A 24,643-nucleotide genomic window follows, 5' to 3' on the forward strand; every position below is an offset into this window, starting at 1 on the left:
AGGCACCTGTATGAATTTTAAGTGGTCTCTTTTTGGTTCAAGGTATCTAGGAAAAACATCTGAACTTTCAAAACGTTTTTTTTAACCATATTGCTACAGATATTGCACGAGAAAAAGAACACAAGAAAACATGACAGTCTGCAGATACTGTGGTTGAAGTAAAAACACAAAGCTGGAGAAACTCAGTGTCCAATATATAGTAAAAATAAAAATACATAACTAATATTTCAGGCTTGAACCCTTCATCAAGGTATGGATAAATGTTGGCAGGTGTCTGAACTAAAAGGTAAGGCAGGAGGGTTGGGGAGAGAAGCATGGTCCCGCAGACAGGAGGTAATTGGTGGAGAAGGGAGGGAGGGCATGGTGCATTTCAAATCACTCACTACTGGGATTTGAACATTTAGAAAATTCAAGCAGCAGAACATGGATCAGAGTTTCCTGTGGGACCAGCTCCCAATCTTCAGTTTCAGATCTATTGTTAGAGTACAAACATGACATCACATACAACCCTGAGATTCTTTTCCTGTGGGCCAGGCAGAATTACCACTTATTGGTAGAGCAAAAAAACGACACAGCGTATACATGTCAATGAATAAAGAACTGTAAACAGATAACAAATCTAAACAAACTACAATACAGAGAGAATTAAAAAAATTAATAAAATGCACAAGTAAGAGTTCTCAAATGAGTCCCTGATTGAAGTTGTTATTGAGGAGTCTGATGGTGGAGGGGTAGCAGTTGTTCCTGAACCTGGTGGTGGGAGTCTTGTGGCACCTCGACCACTTTCCTGATGGCAGCAGCAGGAACAGAGCATGTGCTGGGTGTTGTGGATCCTTGACAATTGCCGCTGTTCTCCGATGGCAGCAATCTTCAAATTTCTGGGTGTCAACGTCTCCTAGGATCTGTCCTGGAGCCTCATTTCAATGGATTCATGAAGCAGGCTTGCCAGCAACCATACTTTGTGAAGTGTCTGAGGAGGTTTGGTATGTCATTGAAGACTCAAAATCTTCTACAGGCATACAATGGAGAGCATTCTGATTGTTACATCACTGCCTGGTGCAAATCTCAGGACAAGACTAAACTCCAGAGGACTGTTAACTCGGCTGCAACATCATAGGCACCAGACTTCACTCCATTGATAACGTCTCCATGAGGTGGTGTCTTGGGTAAACTTGTACCTCTCACTTTGTTCGTTTTAGATTGGTCACAGTGTTCAAGCTACCGAAAGAAAATAGACACACTCAGCGAGAGCAGTTCAGTTTATACAAGGCTTTATTACTAAATCTAAAGCTGAATTCACACTACAATATGCAAGCCCTTCCCCGTTATACTTATCAATGCCTGAACTGGTCCCAATTGCCAAAGCGAGGCGACGACTGCACATTTGTAGTAGGTTGTCTGGGCGCCGGTAGCAGCTTCTCCACCTCCCCGGACCGGGACGTCGGTTTGGAATCTTGAAGTTCTTCTTCTTGCTGAGAGATGTTGCCATCTCTTGGAGAGTCTCCAACTTCAGCAGTGGGACCATGGCTTATATTACCCAAGAGTTGTTTACTTCAGATCTTACCACTTTGAACAAATGATTTAATTATCTTCAAGGTCTCCTGACAGTCTGCGACCAACAAAAGACAACTGCATCTCTTGGCCTCATGGTGGAAGTTGGATAATATCTACTGATTCATATGCATCCCTGGGCCCCATAGTGTAAATTTAGGTAATGTCTTCTGATCCAACTGCATCCCTTCTTTCATAAGCTAGTCTAAATCCTCCATGACAGGTGGTCTCTCTCCTCTAGGACCCTTGCCACCCAGGGTATCCCTCTGCACTCTGCTACCAGATAAGTACTTAGGGGCTCAAGCACAGCTTCTTCCCTCCATCATCAGATTCCTGAATAATCAATGAACCAAAGACACTGCCTCACTTTGACTTTGCGTGACTATTTTTATTTATTGTTCAACAGTGATTTATATGAATGTTTGTCCGTGAAGCTGCTGCAAAACAGTAGAATCTGATTAATTGTACTACATGCGTTCCAACATTGGAATGAATTGGCCCGGCCACATTGGCACTGGGTGACGGGGATTCGAACGCGCATCACCACCAGCGCTGGCAGCAGGTCGCTGTGAGCATGGCGCGCGAACGACCACGATGATGTGGACTACATCTCCCAATATGCAGCGCGACAATTTTTTTTCTCTCTCTCTCTCTCCCCCACCTCCCCCTTTCCCCCCACCCCCCCTCCCGGACTGGCTGACGGGACGCACTGACGCGCGCGCCCAACCACCACGCAGACCATTGGCCCCCGGGGAGGGGGGCGTGGGTGGAGGAGGATTCTTTTGCTCGACGGCGGGCCAATCAGGAGCGGCCTCTCCTCCCCGTGGTCCTCGTCGCTGATTGGAGGCCTGGAGCCGGCCGCGTGAAGGGATTCCAGCGCCCCCGGACGTGGGGAGGCAGAGCAGCGACGGCGGGCGGCCGTCCTGCACTGTGGAGGAGGAGGTGTGCGCCGCCTGGGGGGGAGCAAGGTCGTCCGGACGGGGCCTGGCCCGGGCAGCGCTGAGGTACCTTTTTTCTTTAATGTCCAACTTTCACCAGTTTTGTGTTAACTTTGCTCAAGCTCCGAGGTGACCCAAGTCGGAATGAATGTGGACCGTGATTTACCGCGACTGCTCGCGGAGTGTCCTCTGCGGTAAGAGGTTTGGCCAAGGCCCCTTGATCCCCTCGGCCCCTTGATCCCCTCGGCCCCTTGATCCCCTCGGCCCCTTGATCCCCTCGGCCCCTTGATCCCCTCGGCCCCTTGATCCCCTCGGCCCCTTGATCCCCTCGGCCCCTTGATCCCCTCGGCCCCTTGATCCCCTCGGCCCCTTGATCCCCTCGGCCCCTTGATCCCCTCGGCCCCTTGATCCCCTCGGCCCCTTGATCCCCTCGGCCCCTTGATCCCCTCGGCCCCTTGATCCCCTCGGCCCCTTGATCCCCTCGGCCCCTTGATCCCCTCGGCCCCTTGATCCCCTCGGCCCCTTGATCCCCTCGGCCCCTTGATCCCCTCGGCCCCTTGATCCCCTCGGCCCCTTGATCCCCTCGGCCCCTTGATCCCCTCGGCCCCTTGATCCCCTCGGCCCCTTGATCCCCTCGGCCCCTTGATCCCCTCGGCCCCTTGATCCCCTCGGCCCCTTGATCCCCTCGGCCCCTTGATCCCCTCGGCCCCTTGATCCCCTCGGCCCCTTGATCCCCTCGGCCCCTTGATCCCCTCGGCCCCTTGATCCCCTCGGCCCCTTGATCCCCTCGGCCCCTTGATCCCCTCGGCCCCTTGATCCCCTCGGCCCCTTGATCCCCTCGGCCCCTTGATCCCCTCGGCCCCTTGATCCCCTCGGCCCCTTGATCCCCTCGGCCCCTTGATCCCCTCGGCCCCTTGATCCCCTCGGCCCCTTGATCCCCTCGGCCCCTTGATCCCCTCGGCCCCTTGATCCCCTCGGCCCCTTGATCCCCTCGGCCCCTTGATCCCCTCGGCCCCTTGATCCCCTCGGCCCCTTGATCCCCTCGGCCCCTTGATCCCCTCGGCCCCTTGATCCCCTCGGCCCCTTGATCCCCTCGGCCCCTTGATCCCCTCGGCCCCTTGATCCCCTCGGCCCCTTGATCCCCTCGGCCCCTTGATCCCCTCGGCCCCTCTCCTCCACAGATTGGAATTGGCGAGCGGTGAAAGTGCATGTTCCAGACTTTATTGGTGCCGAAGTTGCAGCCCTTTCTCTACCTGGTTTCTTCCCCAGTTTGGGGCCATTTGGCTTCACAGGGGTGTGTTTAATTGCTTCATTGGTGCAGGTAGGAGAGAGCTTGGAAAAACCCAGTGCTCAGCAGGTCAAACTTCTATCCAGAGAAGACAGACGGGAAAAATGTCGGCAGTCGTCTGAACAACCTGTTTGACCAGCCTTGTGTTCTTACTGCAGACTTTCATGTTTGACTTCTGTTTACTGCAAGATTCTGTGAAATCTCTTCGACCGATACCTACCCTGAAGAAGTTCTCCTTTGCTTTCTGAAGGGAGTTCTGCGGGATTCTCTCCCCCTGCTCCCCATCTGTAATCCCTGCCGCTCTGTGACCTTGTACTCACCCAGACTCACTTCTGTACTTTCATGAAGGGCTCAAGACAGAAATGTCGGTTCTGTATGTTTATCTTTCCCACATAAAAGACACTGTTTGACCTGCTGAGTTTCTCCACGGTGCCTGCAAACTTTTGTCTTTTATTTCTGTCTACGAAATTACAGTAAATGAGGAGGTGTGGGCACAGGGGGATCATCTCCTGTGTTTCCAGGGGTACTTCTCAAGAGGACAATTGATGGGGAGGGAGGAAGTTTCAGGAGATTTAGCATGTCATCAAATACTCTGTTGAATGTCTGCAAGGTGCAATGTGGAAAAGTATAATGGTGGGTTGTATAAAGGATTCCTATTATCCTAGTCTCAACCTATTTTTGCTGCTACCTCAAGGAAGAAGGCACAGAAGCTTGAGGTCTACCACCTTGATGGGAAAAAAATTCTTGAATAAACACTTCTAGGATTACTCAACTTTCTTGGGCTACCAAAAACCAGACCAGTCTTTACTAGCTGAACCATTTTTTTCTGTCTAATCCCACTGACCTGCACCCAGTCCATATCCCTCTGTACCTCTCCCACCCATGGACCTGTCCAAATTCTTCTGAAATGTTAAAATTGAACCCACATTCACCACTTCAGCTGGCAGCTCGTTCCACACCCCCGCCACTTTCTGTGTGAAGAAGTTCCCCTTCAAACTTTCCCCTTTCACTCATAGCCCATGTCCTCTGGTTTATATCTTGGTTGCACTCGGTGGAAAAAGCCGACCAACATTTACTCTGTTTATCTCCTTCATAATTTTAAATACCTCGATCAAATCTCCTCTCATTCTTCTATGCTCCAGGCTTAGTCCTAACCTGTTTAACCTTTGCCTGTAACTCAGTCCCTGAAGTCCGGTCAGTGTCCTAGTAAATCTTCTCTGCACTCTTTATCTTATTGATATCCTTCCTGCAGTTCAGTGACCAAAACTGCACACAATGCTCCAAATTTGGCCTCACTATTGTCTTATACAACTTTACCATAACATTCCAACTCCTGTACTCAATGCTTTGATTTATGAAGGCCAACATGCCAAAAGCTCTCTTTACAATGCTATCCACCTGTGATACCACTTTCAAGGAATTATGTATCTATTTCCAGATCCCTCTGTTCTACAGTACTCCTCAGTGCCCAACCATTTACCTTGTATGTCCTTCGTTTGTCCTTCCAAAATGCAACACCTCTAGTAATTTAATTTGTAATGTTTTGTTGGTGTATCTTTCATACTTGTGTGGACACAACAATTAAGAATTTTGGTACATGGTTGTCAAAAACCATAGGTGATTTATGTCTCAATGAGATCATCTAAACCTCTCAAAATGCACGGGAAATTGGTGTATTTAGACAATACGGGCTTCTGGGCTTAATATAAAACCCAATGCCAGAGAACCTCAGTAGATTAAACAGTGTCCTTTATATAGCAAAGATAAATATGCATAACCAATGCTTTGGATTTGAACCCTTCATTAAGGTAAGGAAAAATGTTGGCAGGTGTGTGAATAAAAGGGTAAGGGGGGAGGTGAGGTCACAAAGGTAGGAGGTAATGTGGAGAAGGGAGGGCATAGCAGCAGGCAGGGGGAGCAGCGATGGATGGGTTAGTAGCTGATGGGGAGGGAAAAGAGAGTAAGTTAGCAGTTTAAATTGGAGGAATGACAACATTTTTTATTTGGGCAGATGGCATTAATATTGACTTTTCCAGTTTCTGCTAACCTGCTCTCCTTTCCCCCGCCCTTCTCTTCCCCTTGTCAGATCTCCATCCCCTTCCCTCTCTATTCACCCAGCCATCCCTCCTCCCCCTGCCCGCTGCTGTCCCCTCCCTCCCTTCTCCACTTATCACCTCCTGCCTTTGCGACCATGCCTCCCCATCCCTTTTATTTGGATGCCTGCTGACATTTTTTCCGTACCTCGATGAAGGGCTCAATCCTGAAATGTTGCTTCCGTATTTTTATCTTTGCTATATAAAGGACACTGTTTGACCTGCTGAGTTTCTTCAGCACTGTTTTTACTTCATCCACTGTTTCTGCAGACTTTCATGTTTTACTTCTTGGCTGAAAGGGCTGTTACCGTGCTGCATGCCTAATTTAAAAAAAAACAAACGTATTTGAAGGTGTAGGCCCAGGTGTTTAATTTTTCCTTGTTAGTCAGACTTTCGTTCACTATCTTCCCCCCCACCCCCAAAAACCTGGCCACAGTTCCAGGAATCGGTGAACCTTGTTTGCACTCTTTCGAGTCTGTATGTTTGCTTAGGTATGACGACCTGACCCACATGCAATATTCTTGATTTGGTTTCGCGAGGGCCCTCGTGACATCTACTCTTAAAACCTGTTGCCATAAACTTGCCATTTATCTTTCCAATTGTTTTCTGTTTCTGCACATAAACTTCCATTAACTTGTGTACAGTGACACCCAAATCTGCAGGCACATCATTATCTTGTATGTCCTGATTTAAATAATGTTCTGCTTTTTCTAATTTACCAAAAAAAGTGGATGATGTTGCTTTTTACACATTTTATTCCAACATTATCCTCATCCATTCACTTAGCCTGTCTGTCTTCCCATGAAGAACACACCAAAATGCTGGAGGAACTCAGCTGGTCTTTTCAGCATCCATAGGAGACAAAGATATTTTGCTGATATTTGGGGCCTGAGCCCTTCTTCAAGGAATCAGCAGAATGAGCCAGAAGCAGGAAATCTCTGAAAGTCTCAGAATTCAGACAGTGCCGGCTGCGGGAGGAATCCAGACCAACTAAAGGGGCTCATTGGATTCGATAAGGGACACGTCTGTGAGAAAGGAGAGACAGAGCTGGGGGAAGAAGTGAGTGGGTGGTGTTTAATGAAAGCCAAAGAATTCAATATTAATGCCATCCAGTTGGAGGGTACCCAGTTGAAAGATGAGGTGTTGTACCTCCAATTTGTGGGTGGTCTCACTCAGGTAGTACATAAAACCACAGAGACTTGTCAGCAAATGAATGGGATGGAGATTTGCAATGGGTGGCCACTAGGAGATTCACACTAATCCAGCAGACAGAACTGAAGTGCTCAACAAAGCAATCTCCTAGTCCGCGTCCAGTCTCTCCACTGTAGAGACCACAGTGGTCACCGGCCATTTTTTCCAGCCTGTGCCCATTCTTTTCAATGTCGAGGAGACCACATTGCTGGGTGAACTAGTTCTGTTAATTTTAAATCTTTTAGTTTTGAGCCATGAAATGCCTTGAATTATAAAGGTTCCCGAGGGGAAAATTTAGAGAATGAAACATGGCTCTCTGATGTAGAGGGAGCATTGGATGCAGTAGATGACTCCTGCATATTCACAAGTGGAAGGACTGTTTGGGACCCCGAATGGTGGTGAGGGAGGATAGTGGGCACAAGTGGAGCATCTCTTGTGGTTACAAAGGTAGGTCCCATGGGGACAATTGGTGGGGTGGTAGAAATGAACAAGAGAGTCACGGAGGGAGTAGTCCCTGCAGAAGGTAGAGGGGGAATATGTGTCTAGTGGTGGGACCTTTTAGTAGGTGGTGGAAATGGCGGATGCTGGATCCAGAGGCTGGTGGGGTGGTAAGTGAGGACGAGGAATTCTGTCTTTGTTACACGTGGGGCGGAGGGGGCCAGGGCAGATGTGCAGGTAATGGAGGATATGCAGATGAATTCTGAGTTGATGGTGGTAGAGGGAAAAGCCACTTTGTTTGAGGAAGGAGGACATCTCTGATTTGGCATGGAAGTCCTCATCCTGGGTGATGTGACAAAGATTGAGGAATTGAGAGAATGGAATGGAATCCTTGCAGGAGACAGGGTTAGAAAAGTTGTAGTCGAGGTAGCTGTGGGAGTTCATGACACTTCAGTGTGGCATTGAAATGAGGGGTTGAAGTCGTTGGTCACTGGGAGGTCCTTGCTTTTGCAGTAGACTGAGCAAAGATGTTCTATGAAATGATTTTCTTTCCCCCCCCCCAAATCTGTATCCAGTCTCCCAGATGTGGAAGAGGTTGTATTGGGAGCACTTTTCACAACATCAGTCGATTCCAAAATTCTTTGCCACTAATAACCTACATTTTGATTGTAGTCAGTGTTGAAATGAAAAGCCCAGCAGCAATTTGTATGTGACAAGTCTCAAAAGAAGCAATTGGAAAAATAACTGAAGAATTAACCAATCATTTACCTTGAAGGAAATGTATTGGCCAGGGAATTAGAAATTGTTCTTGAGTATAATTTTAAATTTAAATTCTGTCCCATGGGCCTGTGCTCTGCCCAATTACACCCAATTAATCTTCAAGCCCTGGAGCATTCTGAATGGTGGGAGAAACTGAAGCTCTCAGGGAAAACCCACGCAAAACTGGGGAGAACATACAACTCCTTCCAGTCAGTGCGGGATTCGAATCCTGGTCCTGATCACTGGCGCTGTAACGGCATTGCGCTAAACTCTATGGCATTCGTGCTGCGCATGCCATGGATTCTCTTTATCCAAAGTCTGCTGAGTCCTCTATTAAAAAATTTCAGATTCAGAATTTATTGATGTGAACAAATCATGAAATTCTTTTTGTGGCAGCAAAAATTCACATGAACCATAAATTTAAAAGAGTGTACGATAAGGCAGTGTCTTTGGTTCATTGATTATCCAGGAATCTGATGATGGTGGGGAAGAAGCTGTCCTTGTGCCCCTGAGTGCTTGTCTTTAGGCTCCTGTACTTTTCCTGATGGTAGCAGAGTGAAGAGGGCATGGCCTGGGTGGTGGGCTCTTTGGGGAGAGAGGCTGCTTTTTTAAGACACCACCTCTTGTAGACGTCCTCGATGGAGTGAAGTCTGGTGCCTGTGATGTCACAGACCAAGTTAATAACCCTCTGGAGTTTATTCTTGACCTGAGAGTTGGCTCTTCTGTACCAGCCAGTGATGCAACCAGCCCGAATGCTCTCTACGGTACACCTATAGAAGTTTACGAGAGTCTTTGGTGACGTACCCAAACTCCTCACAGTCTAGCTGCTGGGGGGGGGTGGGGGGGGGGTGCAGAGGCTCATAGTTTTATAGCTTCTTGACCTGCACTGAGCGAATAAGGGTATTGAAGGTCGAGCTGTAGTTGATAAATCTTGAGCTCTGATTCTGCACAACCTGTTGAGTTCCTCTCGCATATTGTTCAACTGAAAGAGCAGGACTGCTTGTGTGCTGCTTTGGAAATGGAGGATTGCATACAGTTACATCTGATCAACCATTTGCATTTTAATTTTATTTAGTTTAGAAATGCAGTGCAGTTTCAGAAACTTCCACCCCATGAACCTGTGCCACCCAAGTACCATTTAACCTGATGGCAGCAGTGAGAACAGAGCATGTACTGGTGGTGTGGATCCTTGATGATTGCTGCTGCTCTCTGATAGTGGTGTTCCCTGTCAATGTTCTTGATAATGGGGAGGGTTTTGCCTGTGATGCCCTGGATTGTGTCCACTACCTTTATGGAGGGTTTTATGCTGAGGGGTATGTCTCCAGGCTGTGATGCAGCTGGTCAGTACACCTTCCACCACACATCTGTAGAAATTTGCTTGTTTCTGGTGTAATATCAAACCTCTGCAACTCCTGAGGAAGTAGAGGCGCTGACGTGCTTTCTTCATGATGCCATTGGTGTGTTGGATCCAGGAAAGATCCTTCAAGATAGTGAGTCCCAAGAACTTTGCTGACCCTCTCCACCTCTGATCCCCCGATGATCACTGGATTGTAAACCTCTGATTTTTCCTTTCTTGAAGTCAACAATCTGCTCCTTGGATTTGGTGACATTGAGTGCAAGGTTGCTGTTCATTATAACAGGGTTAATGATTAAAGTTAAAACCAGATTATTATTGACTGCAGGGGGCTGTGCCTTATTAACATATTGGTCTCGTTGTGAATATTTGAGCAGTTTATAGGTCATTTATATTTTAGAGAAGAAATGGAGAGAATGGTATACTTTGAGAGTTCAAAGAGAAACCTAGGTTTTGGGTAAACTGCTGTACAAAAACATCAATGTGGCTATTCAAAATGTTCTGATCGTTGGAAACAAATTGTTCACCAAATTAATTTGAAATTTCCATTGAGGAATTTGAACTTGTTTGAGAGCAAGTGTTTTGATTTTTAAACGTTAATAAAAATTAAAAACTCCAACTGTTTTAGTAAAAACTTTAATGACAAGAATGTACTGCAGTTTAACCTGGTTGGATGATGCAAAACATTTATTATTGTGAGTAGCCATTTTACTTCTGCACTTTAAAAAGGAGAAAGGGTGGGCCTCCATTTTCTTGAACAAGTTTACATTTATAAGGTTCCTCATAGCCGAAATAAATTACCGTATTTGAGAGCCGAAAATGCCCATGGGCATCTAAGACCCTCCATTTCAGCAGGGAATATTAATAATTTATTTTTAGTGTATTTAAGGGTAAGTTGGCTAATGGGTTTCTCCTGCATCTCTTGCGCAGCTGATGGGGGGCCGCTATGGTTGGTCTTCTCACCGGGGACAGTGAGTGGTGGCGACTCCGCAATTGGGTGGGTTTCCTCCAAGGTGGAGGGCTGTGCTGGTGCATGTGGAGCCTCTCCCAGCAGAAAACACTGCTCCCTCTCTGTCCTCGCAGCGAGCATGCTCCTTTGGTCACTTGTGGCTCCTTAACTTTCTGCTGTAGCAACAGCACGGCCACAGCGCTGTCTACGCCACTGGATATGGCGCACACCACCTGATGTAGCGACTGGCTCATCTGCCACCAGACACGGGTCAGACTACCTCTTCTCCCCGGCAGTGTTCGCCGTCCAGGATCCGCTGGTAAGCTGCAGCTGGTGAACAGTTTTCCATATCTCCTCCCCACGGCCACGTGCCCCAGGGAATCCAATGGTAATGTAATCGACGCCCTGAATCCCACCTGTCTGCTCTGACCAACAACCCAAGATCCTTGGTCTTTGCTCGAAGAATCTAATCCATTTTACCTGCACGTGCACAGCAGTATCGCTCTTGAAGTGCAACGTGCGGATAACACTAATTTTAACTTCAAAAATGAAGCATGGGGATATTTTTGAGCCATTTTTGGGGGGGAGGGGAAAGTGGGTCTTGTATGTCATCAAATACTGTCCGTTTCTCCCAAAAAGAGCTGCAGTTAAATTTGCACACAAGTTTTCCAAACAACAGATTAGATTAGTTGATCATTTATTTATTGTGATCAAGGTGGAGATTTGAATATTGTGCAAAGTACTGGAGAACCTGATGTTTGTACCGTGAGATCTGTCTTCATTTGGAGACTAGAACTGATGTCCTGTTTGTTTAAGCACAATTGAAATACTTCTGTAGTGCTGTGTAATGAAGTGCCAATCTGCATTTTGTGCTGGTTCCCGTCTTGAAGTAGAACTTTAAGCAACTTTGTTTCTGAATCTTGTTGTAAGACTTCATAAAAATACTTGAATAAACTGATTTGTCTAAAGTTTGCGCAATTTTTTTTGTCAATTGACCATAACCTTAAGGGTTGGTTGGCATGGTTAGCACAATGCTGTTACAGCACCAGGGATTGAGACTGGGGTTCGAATCCCATGCTGTCTGTAAAGAGTTTGTATGTTTTCCCTTTGTCTGTATGGGTTTTACCTTGAGAGCTCCGGTTTCTTTCCATTGTTCAAAACTCCCAGGGTTGTAGGTTGATTGGGTGTAATTGGGCGGCACAACTTGTGGTCTGAAATGGCCTGTTAGTGTGCTGTATATCTAAATTTATTTAAAAAATTAAATTTAAAAATGAAAAAATCTTTGAAAAATAAGCAATTGAAATTTGAAAGGTAGAAAGCACAAGTTTGGAAGTGTGATTTATATAAAAAAAATAATACATAGAATTAATTTTAAGTTTGTTGTTGGACCTAGAGATGTTTTAAAAAAAGTATCTTGAGGATGTATCTGGAGCATCACTTAGGATGAATGAGGGGTTTGTTGGTGCCAAACAGGGTTTTCAAGTCAACCAACATTTGTGTTATCTGCAGGATTGATCCACTGCAACCAGTGATCCCTTTGTGGCTTTCTCTATATTTCTGCACCCCACTCCCAGACTCTCATGTCTGTCCATGGCGTTGTGTACTATTCCACAAAGTCCACCTGTAAATTGGATGCGCAGCATCTGATTTTTTTTTCGTCTGGGCACTCTCCAGCCAGATGGCATTAACATGAACATTTTTGGTTTCTGTTAACCTGCTCTCCATCCCCTCCCTCTATTCACCTAGCCATCCCTCTTCCCTCCCGCCCCCCCCCCCCACCCTGACTTGCTGGTGTGCCCTTCTTCTCTCTCCACCTCTTGCCCTTTTATTTGGACACATGGTGACATTTTGTCCATATCTTGAAGGGCTGAAGCCCAAAATGTTGGTTATTTTTTGATCTTTGCTATAAAGGAGAGTGTTTGACCTGCTGAGTTTCTCCAGCTTTGTGTTTTTACTTTTTCTAATTTCTGCTTTCTTTCCTTTAAATGGGATCACTCAAGAAAGTGCAGATGATGGAATCTGAAGCTAAACACAATCTGCTGGAGGAGCTCAATGGGTGGAACAGTGTCAGTGGGAGAAAGATAGTTTTGAACTGCAACCCTTAATCGTATAACAATTACAGCACAGAAACAGGCGAGTTCAGCCCTTCTAGTCCATGCTGAACTAGTCCCACTGACCCGGCCCTTAACCCTCCACACCTCTCTTGTCCATATACATACCCACTTTTCCTTAAATATTAAAATCGAGCCTGCATCTACCACTTTGGCCAGAAGCTCATTCCACACTCCTGCGACCCTCTGAGTGTAGAAATTCCCCTTCATGTTTCCCCTAAACTTTCCCTTTTTAATCTCAATCTGTCTTTTTTAATCTCCCCCACTCTCAATGGAATAAGCTAGTCCACATTGACTCTATCTGTCCCCCTCAAAATTTTAAATACTTCCATCAAACTACCCCCAATCTTCTACGCTCCAGGGAATATGTCCCAGCCTGTTTAACCTTTCCCTCTTCCTCAAACCCTGAAACAGGCAACATTCTTATAAATATCCTCTGCACTCTCTCTCTCTCTCTCTTCTGTTGATATCCTTATAATTTGGCGACCAAATCTGCACACAATATTCCATATTTGGCCTTTCTAATGCCTTGTACAACTTCAACATGACATCCCAATTCCTGTACTCCATACTCTGATTTATGAAGGCCAACATACCAAAAGCTTTCTTCACCACCCTATCTAGTACACTCCTCAATTGTCTATCATTTAATGTGTATGACCTATTTTGATTATTCCTACCAGAACGTAGCACCTCACATTTATCAGTATTAAACTCCATCTGCCATCTTTCCGCCCACTCTTCTAACTGTCCACTGCAAGCTTTGAAAACCTTCCTCATTGTCCACACCACCAATCTTCATCTCATCTGCATACTTACTAATCCAATTTACCATCACCCTAGCATCCAGATCATTAATATATGACAAAGAACAATGGACCCAGTATCAATACCTGAGGCACTCATTGGTCACCAGCCTCCAATTTGACAAACAATTTTCTACCACTACTCTCTAGCATCTCCCAGCCAACCACTGTTGAATCAATTTCACTAGTTCAACATTAATACCCAATGCTTGAACCTCGTCAAAGGCCTTGCTAAAGTCCACATAGTCAATATCCACAGCTTTCCTTTGTCAACCTTCTTAGTAGCCTCCTTGAAAAACTCTAAGTAAAGATTTGTTAAACATGTTCTACCATGTACAAAATAGCATTGACTATTGCTAGTCAATGTCTTTTCAAATAATTGTATATACTATCTCTAAGAACACTCTCCATTAATTTACCCAGCACTGACGTTAGACTCACAAGCCTATTATTACCAGGTTTACTTTTGGAGCCTTTTTTAAAGAGCAGAACAACATGAGGTCTTTCTGATCCTCCAGTACCTCCCCCCGTGGCCAGTGACATTTTAAATATTTCTAGCCTCCTGCGGGGTCCTTGGGAATATTTTGTCAGGACCCAGAGATTTATCCAACTTTATTCTCTTTAAAGTAGCTGATACAACCTCCTCATTAATCTGTATATTATCCATGACCTCACTACCAGATTTCCCCACTTCACCTGACTCAATATTTCTTTCCTTAGTGAATACTGAAGAAAAAAATCATTTAGAGTTTCCCCCATCTCTTCTGACTCCTCACAGATCCGACCCCTCTGATCCTCAAAGGGCCCAATTTTATCCCTCACTATTCTTTTACTTTTAATGGACCGGTTGAAACCCTTTGGATATTTTTTAAAACCTTGCCTGCCAAAGCAGCTCCCTGTCTCTTTTTAGCCTTTCTAATTTCTTTAAGATTCTTTTTTAACCTTGTATTTCTCAAGCATCTCATCTATTCCCAGCTGTCTTTACCCTGTTGTACACATTCCTCTTCTTCTGAACCAAATTCCCAATATCTCTTGAAATCCAAGGTTTGATCCTCACGGGGACAGACCAACTCTGAATTCTCAAAATTTCCCCTTTGAAAATCCTCCAATTATCTGTTGCATCCTTCCCTGAAAATAAATTCTCTCAAACCACTCTCTAAACCCTTTTGCATCTCTTTGAAATTAGTCTTGTTCCAATCAAGAATCTTAACCTTGGGCCCAGCCCTCTCCTCCATAATTAACTTAAAATTAATAGTATTGTGATCACCAGACCCAAAGTGTTGTCCAACACAAATCTCTGTCACCAGACCTATCTCGTTCCCTAATATGAGATCCAATGCTGCCCCCTCTCTAGTTGGTTCTTCTATATATTTATTTAGAAAACTTTCCTGAACACATTTGACAAACTCCAACCCATCCAGCCCTTTTACAGTATGGGCGTCCCAGTCAATATGTGGAAAGTTAAAATCTCCCATAATCACCACCTTATGTTTATTACACATATATGCTATCTCCTTACAAATTTGCTCCTCTAATTCCCTCAGCCCATGGGGGGGGGGGGGTCTATAATACACTCCCATTAGTGTTTTCATGCTTTTCCCATTCCTCACTTCTACCCAAATAGCCTCACTGGACGAGCCCTCCAATCTCTCCCACCATAGCAATGCAGTGATGTTTTCTCTAACAAGCAATGCGACTCCTCCACCTTTTATTCCCCTGTTCCATCACGCTTAAAACTATGTAATCCTGGAAGATTTAGCTGCCGATCGTGCCCCTCCTGCAACCAAATTTCACTGATGGCTACAATATTGTATTTCCATTTGTTAATTGAAGCTCATCCACCTTACTTGCAATGCTCCTTGCACTGAAATATATACTTGAGAGAATGTTCCCCACATTCACTCATTTGATTACCATCTACTTTTACCATGCTCCCCCTTTATTAACTTTAACAGCCTAGTTCTTCTTTCCCTTCAAATCTAGGTGTCCTGCCTTAATCTCTGGCCTCGCATTCTGATCCCAACCCCTGCCAAACTAGTTTAAACCCTCGCCAACTGTTCCAGCAAACCTGCCCACCAGGATATTGGTCCCCTTCCAGTTCAGGTGCAGCCTGTCCCTTTTTGTACAGGTCAGATTTTCCCCAGAAGAGATCCCAATGATCCAGAAATCTGAACCCCTGCCCCCTGCACCAACTCTTCAGCCTCGTGTTCATCTGCCACAACTTTCTGTTCCTACCCTGTCTGGCATGTGGCACAGACAACAATCCTGAGATTCCCACCCTTGAGGTCCTCCTTTTTAACTTTCCCAACTCCCTATATTTTTTCTTCAGGATCTCATCCCCACTTAGAAATATAGAAACATAGAAGACTTCTATCTGTCATGTTGTGAACTTGATCAGAGATGTCCCTGGCACCTGGGAGGCAACATACCATTTCAGAGCCCCAATCTCCTCCAGCAAACCTTTATCTGCTCCCCTAACCAGAAAGTCCCTAATTTCAAAAGCTCTCCTCTTTTCCCTCTTACCTTCTGAGCTGAGGGGTCAGTCCCTGTGCCAGAGACCTGACCACCGCAACTTGTCCCTGGTAGGTAATTTCCTCCTAACAGTATCTAAAACAGTAAAATTATTATTGAGGGGAACAGTCGCAGGGGTACTCTGCACTGTCTCTCTCCCCCACCTTCCCTTTCCTCAGTCGCCCAATTAGCTGATTCCTGTCTGTTTGAGGTGATTGCCTCTGCCTCCCTTATGATCAAAGGTCATCCATTGCAACTCCAGTTCCCTAACATGGTCTCCCAGGAGTTGCATCTGGATGCACCTTTTACAGGTGTTGTCATCAGGAACATTTGTGCTGACCCAGAACTCCCACATCTTGCAATCGGAGCACAGGACTACCACAACTGCCTCCATAACCTAGTCTTATTTTAAATTAATTAAAATAAACTTGTTAATCTGGCTCACTGGGAGCACTTCCTCAGACTCTGCTCACTGAAGCCTCAAAATCCCACTCCTTCACTACGCCATTCACTGGGCTGCTCGTTTACCCAACTCACCCTTCATCGGTCCTTGCCAATTCACTCAATTACCCAGTTACTCAACGGGAAAGGCCAAGTCCTGACTCCGTGCCTCCCTCCCTCCCTCCCTCCCTTTCCTCTGACTGGAAAAGGCTATCATTCTTTCTCTAACGCTTAACCTGCTTAATTCCTATAATAGACAATAGGAGCTGGAGGAGGCCCTTCGGCCCGTTGAGCCAGCACCGCCATTTTACAGATCATGGCTGATCACTACCATCAGTACCCCTTTCCAGCCTTATCCCCATAACCCTTAACTCCTTTGCCCACTAGAGTCTTATCTAACTCTCTTTTGAACATAATCAGCGAATCTGCCTCTACCACCCTCTGTGGCAGAGCATTCCACAGATTCACACTTCTCTGGGTAAAAAAAAATGCTTTCTCATCTCCGTCCTAAAGGGCCTACCCTGTATTCTTAAACTATGCCCTCTAGTCCTCGTCTCCCCCGTCATTGGGAACAAGTAATCCGACTTCACCCTGTCTATCACCCTGTCTATCCCCCTGATGATTTTGTATACCTCAATCATGTCCCCCCTCATCCTTCTAAACTCCATCGGATACGTCTAGTTTTTCTAGCCTTTCAGCATATGTCAACCCCGCCATCCCTGGAACTAACCTTGTAAATCTGCACTGCACACCCTCTATAGCTAGTATGTCCTTCCTCAAAATTGGAGACCAGAACTGGACGCAATACTCCAGGTGAGGTCTCACCAGGGCCCTGTACAACTGCAGAAGGGCGTCTCTGTTCCTATACTCCAATTCCCTCTTTATGAAAGCCAACATGCCATTTGCCTTCTTCACAGTTTTCTGAACCTGCATGTTAGCCTTCAGTGACCGGTGAACAAGTACACCCAGATCCATTTGCTCCTCCCCACTCCCTAGCTTGTCTCCATTTAAATAATACTCAGCTTTCCTATTATTGCCCCCAAAATGGATAACCTCACATTTGCTCACATTGAACGTCATCTTCCATTCAGCAGCCCACACCCCCAACCTGTCCAAGTCCCTCTGCATTTTCCTGACATCCTCCTCACACCCCACACCGCCACCCAGTTTCGTGTCATCTGCAAATTTGCTCATGTTATTAATAATCCCCTCATCCAAATCATTTACATAAATTACAAACAACTGAGGACCCAATACCGATCCCTGCGGCAATCAACTCGTCACATCCTGCCATCCTGAAAAAGACCCGCTTACCCCAACCCTTTGTTTCCTATTTCTTAACCAATTTCCTATCCATGTCAGCACCTTACCTCCAATACCATGCTCCCTGATCTTGCCCACTAGTCTCCCGTGCGGTACCTTATCAAAGGCCTTCTGGAAGTCCAAATACACCACATCCACTGGCTCTCCCAAGTCCACCCTCTTTGTCACATCCTCGAAAAATTCCAGAAGGTTAGTCAAGCATGACTTACCCTTAAGGAATCCATGCTGACTAGCCCTTATACTATTATTTCTGCCTAAGTGTTCTGCTATTACTCCTTTTATGATAGACTCCAATATCTTCCCCTCCACCAACGTCAGGCTGACCGGTCTATAATTTCCCGTTTTCTCCCTCCCTCCCTTCTTAAAAATCGGCACCACATCAGCCACTCTCCAATTCTCAGGGACCTCCCCCGAATCTATGGAACTTTGGAAAATGTCGACCAGTGCTTCCACAATTTCCATAGCAATTTCTTTAAGCACCCTGGGATGCAGCCCATCAGGCCCTGGGGATTTATCAGCCCTCAGTCCCAACAATTTACTCACAACCTCTTGTTTCTGGATCCGGATATCCATTAGATCCCCTACTTCCCCAGGAACGTTCCCCAAGTCTCTTGATACCGCATGAGCACTACCCCCTAACTGACCATAACCTATATCCTCCTTGGTGAAGACAGTTGCAAAGTATTTGTTAAATTCCTCAGCCATCTCCTTGTTTCTGGTAATAATTCCAGCCTTTTCCATTCTTAATGGACCAATTTTAGACCGAACCAATTTCTTCCTCTTCACATATTTAAAAAAGCTTTTGCTATCCTCCATTATATTATTTGCTAATTTCCTCTCGTACTTCATTTTCCCCTCTCTTATGACTTTCTTAGTTACCATCTGATGCTCTTTGAAGGTTTCCCAATCCTCTAACTTCCCACTCCGCTTCGCTATCCTATACTTACTCCCTTTGGATTTGATATTACACTTGATTTCATTAGTTAGCCATGGCTGCCATTTGCATCTCCTAGAGCCTTTCCTCCACTTTGGAATAAATTTGTCCTGAAACCTGTGAAAAATGTCCAACAATACCTGCCATTTTTCCCCAGTTGACCTCCCAGCTAGTGTATCTTTCCATTTTATTTTGGCTAGCTCCTCCCTCATAGCTGCATAATCCCCTTTATTTAACTGCAGTACAGATGCTTCCGACTTCCTTTCTTTTTCCCTTTCTAATTGCAGCTCAAAAGTAACCATACCATGGTCACTATTCCCTAATGGCTCCCCAACATCGAGGTCACTTATTAACTCTGCGTCACCTCACAGTACCAAGTCCAGAATCGACTTCCCCCTGGTAGGTTCCTCCACCAGCTGCTCCAAGAAAGTATCTCGTAGACATTCAATAAACTCAGTCTCTTGTGCTCCTGCCCCCGTCTGATTATCCCAGTCCACTTTCATGTTAAGGTCCCCCATAACTACTGTATTGTTACCACTTTGACGTGCCACTCTTAATTCCTGATTTATACTTCTACTGATATCTAAGCTACTTTTCGGAGGCCTGTAAATGACCCCCATTATGGTCCTCATGCCTTTACAATTTCTTAAATCTATCCAAACAGACTCTACCCACCTGTTTCAATGTCTTTCCTTTCAAATGCCTGAATTTCATTTCTTACCAACAGAGCTACCCCACCTCCTCTTCCTAACTTTGTCTTTTCTATAGGACGTGTACCCGGGAACATTTATTTCCCAATCCTGCCCTTCCCGCAGCCATGTCTCCGTTACTCCGACAATATCGTAACCTCCCATTGCCATTTGTGCCTCAAGCTCATCCATTTTATTCCTTACACTCCGTGCATTCATACACAATACCTTGATACCATATCTCCTTTCTCCCTCCACCTTTGTTCTCGATGCACTTGCCCCTACTCTCCTATTCTTTTTAGTTCCCTTTTTCCTTATTGTTTCACCGTCTAACGCAGGGGTGTCAAACTCAAATTCACGGAGGGCCAAAATTAAAAACTTGGACTAAGTCGAGGGCCAAACTAAATATTTATTGAAAATTTTCAACAACATCTGCATGTTTTCTCTTCTTTCAACATATGTAATGTTAAACTTTAGGATATAACTTTAGGAGGATAATGTTACAGGTCAGGAGTAGGTAGCTCAAGTTCACCCTTTGCTTGACCTGAGGGAAACCTATTTAGTCCCTGTGGAGATGTAGTCGGCATTCACAGGCTGTGTCCATTTTGGCCTGCATCAGGACTCAGCATTTCCTGCTCACTCCTCAGGCTCTAGGCCTCTATTCACCCTCGACCCACCATCCCTCTACCTGACCAGTCCTTTACCCAACTTCTACTCACCCCTCACTCCAATCACTCTGCCTCTACCCACCCCATCCTATGCACTCCCCTCTACTGCCTCTCCCCTCAACCGGTTCCTCACTCTACCCGTCTCTCACCCTCTAATCACCCCTCCCCTACTCGCCCTTCCCCTCCCCTTTTACCTCTTCCCTATCCACCCCTCCTTCTACTCATCCCTCCCTCTAACTGCCCCTCGCACCACCATAACTTCCCCTGCCCATTACTCCTCACCTACACCCTCTGCCCACCCCTGCTTACCCACCCACTTAGGCCCAGCGCCCTGCCGATCAGCCTTTGCGGACAGCCACCATCTCTCTCTTCACGTGCAGGGCCGAACCAGCCGTCCCTGGGTTCCGCGCGGGTGCAAGCGCTGAAGGCCGTGGCGACCGGGAAGAAGTGCGCTCGCGCTGTGGAAGGGCCGTCCGGTGCCAGTCGCGCAGGGCTCGCGCTGCCCGGGGGCCGTGAACAGCCTGCCATGCCCGTCGCGCCGACAGGCAATCACAGGCGCTCGCCCATCCTCCGCACCGCTCGACAGGTGGGAGAAGTGACTGGTTGTGCGGGGAGCCTTCCAACTGGCTTGCCGGCTGATGACATCGACAGACTTCTCGTGTTACAATTTCTCGTGTTACAATGGGGAAGGATGTGCAATGAAGGGGGAGGATGGTGGGGGTGACATTACCAAAAAACAGCATCGGCTCTCGCTGCAGGGCGGGCCACCTCTAATACATTTTTGAAATGATCTTGCGGGCCAAATATAATTATATCGCGGGCCAAATTTGGCCCGCGGGCCAGAGTTTGACATGTGTGGTCTAACGGAAACACCCCTATATTCACTCTCCTATCTGCTTCCCTATCGGTCCTGTTCCCTTCCCCCTGCCAAATTAGTTTAAATCAAATCTGACAGCATTTTTAAACCTAACTGCCAGTATATTGGCCCCCATTGCATTCAGGTGTAAACCATCCCTCCTGTAGAGGTCTTGTCTTCCCCAGAAGAGATCCCAATGGTCAATGAACCTGAATCCCTGCACTCTGCACCATTGCTCCAGCCACACATTTAACCTCCTGATTTTATTTTTGCCCCCACCCATGTACAGCACAGGTAGCAGCCTTGAGATTTTGTTTTGCCTGAAATGGGATTGTCAGTTTAATTAAATGGTGAAACTGGTACTAAAGTTGTGATCAGTCCTTCCTGATTGTCCTTGAATTTTGTACACCTGCACGTGCATGCCTGGACCACACGGGTTAAAAGTGGAACAAGACAATCATTTAAAAGGCTGTCTCCTATCTGGAGTGAAACTTGAAAGTCTGCAGATGCTGTGATTGTAGTAAAAACACACCGAGATGCTGGAGGAACTTGACCAGTCTTTTCAGTGTCAATAGGAGACAAAGATGTATTGCGACGTTTCGGGCCTGAGCCCTTCAAGGAATAAGCAGAAAGAGCCAGAAGCAGGAAATCTCAAAGTGTCAGAACTAACAGTGGCGGCTGGGGGAGGAATCAGACCAACATAATTTATTAATTTATTTTTAACTTTCAGACATAAAGCACGTTAACAGGCCCTTTTGGCTCACAAGCCCATGCCACCCAATTACACTCAATTGATTTACACCCCCAGTACGTTTTGAATGGTGGGAGGAAACCAGAGCATCCCGGGAAAACTCAGAGACATGGGAAGAATGTACAAACTCCTTCCAGACAACTCTGGATTTGAACTCTGGTTGCTGGCGCTGTGACTGTGTTGAGCTAACAGCTACGCTTAACGTGCTTGGTGTGATAAGGAACGATGTTTGTGAAAGGAGATGGAAGGGAGAGACATCTGGGGGAAGATGTGAAGCCGGGTTGGGGGGGGGGCACCGTTTAATGAAAGTCCAAAAAAGTCTATGTTAATGCCTTCTGGTTGGAGGGTGCCCAGTTGGAAGATGAGGTGTTGTTCCTCCAATATGTGGGTGGCCTGTCTGGCATTGGGCAAGGGCAAACATGTCAGCAAAGGAACAGAACAGGGTGGGGAATTAAATGAATGGCCACTGGGAAATCCATGCTATTATGGTAAACAGAGCTGAGGTGCTCAACAAAGTGATTTCTTCCCCCCTTCCCCCCCCCCCCCCACCTCCCCATGTCTGCGGCCAGTCTCTCTGAGATAGAGGAGACCACAACACTGGGTGAACTAGTTTTAAATCTTTTATTTTAGTCACAATGCCTTGAATTATAAAGGAGCCCCATGGGAGAATTTGGAGGAGTAAAATCTTGCTCAGGCTGTCCCATTGAGGAAAAAACAAATTCTTAGATTTTGGATTTCATCTACTTTGCATGCATTGAAAAATGCATTTAGTGCCAGAGCTAAATTGGGCAATTTTTAAAAAAAGGAATTCTTTCAAAAGACATTGAAAATGGTGGTGGAGTGTTTTCCATCTAGAAAAAATTGCAAATGTGCCTCCAGGTTCAAGAACAATTATTTTCCCCAGTCAGGCTCTTGAACCTCCTCTTGCTACGCTGACCATGTGTCGTCTGGGACCACGAAGACACCTGTTTGCAGTACTTCATTTGGTGAACAATTTTTTTCTTTTATTGACTGTAACTGAATACTTGGGAATCTTTCCTGATGGACTATTGTTTTAATTTAGCATGCAAGAGTTTGTACTTCAAAATATATCATTCACTTTGAAATATCTATCATCGTGTTGGATTGTGCCTGCAAAACCAGCCTTTAAAGCCAGTGAATTTACACAATTGTTGAAAAGTTGTTCAGTCAAGAAATCCTTTTGTCCTTTTTTTAAATACGGGGTCTTTGAAGTAAGCAGAACAATATCTATCAAATTGATGTGCTTGGAAAAATTAATCTAAGAAAATTAACTGCAGAAACTTCACTGGACTTGTTAAAGCAAATAAGAATGTACTACACACACAAACTAGCTGTAGCACCTATGTTTTTATGCTGGTTAAAATGACTGGCATTGCTGGTAAAGGGATACTTTCTCCATTTCAATTGCATCAAACCCGTGGCACAACACCGTTACTGTGCCATCAGATGGGACCTGGGTTCAAACCTTGCACTCTGTAAGGTGTTCGTACTTTCTCCTCATGGCTGCGTTGGCTTTCCCTGCGGGCTCTGATTTCCTCCCACCGTTCAAAACTTATCAGGGGTTTTGGGTAAATTGGGCAGCCTGGGTTCATGAGCTAAAATAGCCTGTTACTGTGGTGTATATCTAAATTTAAAAGAAAATTGCATGGGACAGATAACTGATTAGTTTCTTTCCCAGATAATGTGTTAAAACCACATGATCAGAAGATGATATTTGATATTTTCGTTTCCCATATCAGATATTCTTGTTTTTTTGAGTCGGATGATACGTGGGCAAAACTGCTCACAGGCTTACATTTCTAGCTCTGAATTTGGCCCAAGTGTTCAAGTGAAATGAAGGTTTGACTTTGCTGATTTGCCAACAATCCACTGCTTTTTTATTCAAAGAATTCAAACTTTCCAGTGATGTCAGTAGAACAATAAAGTGAAATTGTAATTTGTTTCACATGTCTCTCTCTACACTTCTCTAATCCTGACTTCTTGCTTGTTCCAGCCATAAAATCAACGGCCTTGGTCTCAAGCTCTGTATTTCCAGATTCAGATTTATTGTCACATAGACGACATCACATACAACCCCGGAGATTCTTTTTGAAATACAGAGAAAATAAAAAAGTCCACAAGTAAGAGACCTTTTCAATATATTATGAATTGGAAAGAGTAATATTACGTTATACGCAGAACAGAAAATAATCACCAATCTTGTACATTAACACAGAATATGAATCATGAAGCTGTAATATGTAATCGATCATATTAATAAGAAAAGGTTTGAGGAGCTTCGGTTCATTCTATTATTAGAACATGATTCTAATACGATACCTATATAAAGTAATCTATATCTTTGTAAAGAAAACAAAGAAAAAGGAAAAAAGAAACCCTTCCATACTAACCCTCCCCCTCCCACTAAACACAGTCAACAGCAAATTAACAAAAAAGTGAAAATGAGCCTGGGGTTGAGTTTTGGCCTTTGCACTTTGAGCGAATAGAACTCAAGCTGATGTAATCAAATTATGATCGTAATCCATGAATGGGCCCCATAATTTGTCGAATTCAATCATAGTTTATTTAATAGTGTATCTGATTTTCTCCAAGCGCAAACAAGACGTGATATCTTGTATCCAACACGTGTTTGAGTGGTAGACTATCTTTTCATTTAATCAAAATTGCTCGTCTGGCTATCAATGAAAAGTAAAAGCTACAACTCTGAGTTAAGGTCAAGGAAATATTTTCCTGTTATGAATAACCAAACAAAGCAATACAAGGACGAAGATCTATCTTGATCCTAAGAATCTCAGAAACAATCTGAAAAAACTGAGCCCAAACATTTTTCAGTTTTGGGAACTCCCAAAACACATGAACCAGTGATGCCCTCATAAATTATATCTGTCACATATTGGATCTATGTCAGAATTAAAACAGGATCATTTGACCTTAGACCAGGGTATTCTATATACAAGCCACTTTGAATTGC

At 45.3% G+C, this 24,643-nt stretch overlaps 1 protein-coding gene across 3 annotated transcripts in view; it reads left to right on the forward strand.

Moving 5' to 3' along the window:
- The first annotated feature begins 2,300 nt into the window (after positions 1 to 2,300).
- LOC138739718 (vitamin D3 receptor-like) overlaps positions 2,301 to 24,643 on the forward strand; it is a 334,532-nt gene continuing 312,189 nt past the window's right edge. For all 3 annotated transcript variants that reach the window (XM_069892319.1, XM_069892320.1, XM_069892321.1), the window contains exon 1: positions 2,301 to 2,555. The gene's annotated coding sequence lies outside the window, so the exon portion shown is untranslated. The remainder of the gene's footprint in view (positions 2,556 to 24,643) is intronic.

This window comes from Narcine bancroftii, chromosome 7, assembly GCF_036971445.1.
Source record: "Narcine bancroftii isolate sNarBan1 chromosome 7, sNarBan1.hap1, whole genome shotgun sequence".
In the NCBI taxonomy this organism is placed as follows: Eukaryota; Metazoa; Chordata; class Chondrichthyes; order Torpediniformes; family Narcinidae; genus Narcine; species Narcine bancroftii.